The sequence below is a fragment of the Cyprinodon variegatus genome, unplaced genomic scaffold (assembly GCF_000732505.1).
Source record: "Cyprinodon variegatus isolate N-32 unplaced genomic scaffold, C_variegatus-1.0 Scaffold354, whole genome shotgun sequence".
Lineage (NCBI taxonomy): Eukaryota > Metazoa > Chordata > Actinopteri > Cyprinodontiformes > Cyprinodontidae > Cyprinodon > Cyprinodon variegatus.
The window spans coordinates 738,341-738,801 of record NW_015150807.1 but is presented as its reverse complement, the minus strand read 5'-3'; the positions used below and the strand labels follow the sequence as shown (position 1 = coordinate 738,801).

The 461-nt window shown below is 39.9% G+C and overlaps 1 protein-coding gene across 1 annotated transcript in view; it reads right to left on the bottom strand.

Moving 5' to 3' along the window:
* The window catches only part of pgm2l1 (phosphoglucomutase 2-like 1), a 16,800-nt gene that overhangs the window by 13,702 nt on the left and 2,637 nt on the right, over nucleotides 1-461 (bottom strand). The gene's annotated exons all lie outside the window — the stretch shown is intronic.

Genomic DNA, 461 nt, shown 5'->3' with positions numbered 1-461 from the left:
GTAACAGGTCTGTTACCTGATTTGACTGATGTTACTGATGTAATAACTGCTCTGTAGCCAGACTGGACTGGTGTTACTGGTGTAGTAACAGGTCTGTTACCTGATTTGACTGATGTTACTGATGTAATAACTGGTCTGTTGCCAGACTGGACTGTTGATAATGGTGTAATAACTGGTCTGTAATTTCCCTGGTCTGTAATAAAGTAATTTCCCTCTGGGATTATTAAAGTATGTCTGATTCTGATTCTGATAACCTGGCTGGACTGGTGTTACTGGTAAAATAACTGGTCTGTAACCTGACTGGACTGGTTTTATTTATGAAACAGCTGGTCTGTAAGTTGACTGGACTGGTTTTAGTTGGATTGGTGTTAGTGGTGAAATAATTGGTATTTTACCTGATTGGAAAGGTTTTGCTGATGTAATGACTGGTCTGTAACCTGACTGGACTGGTTGTAACCTGA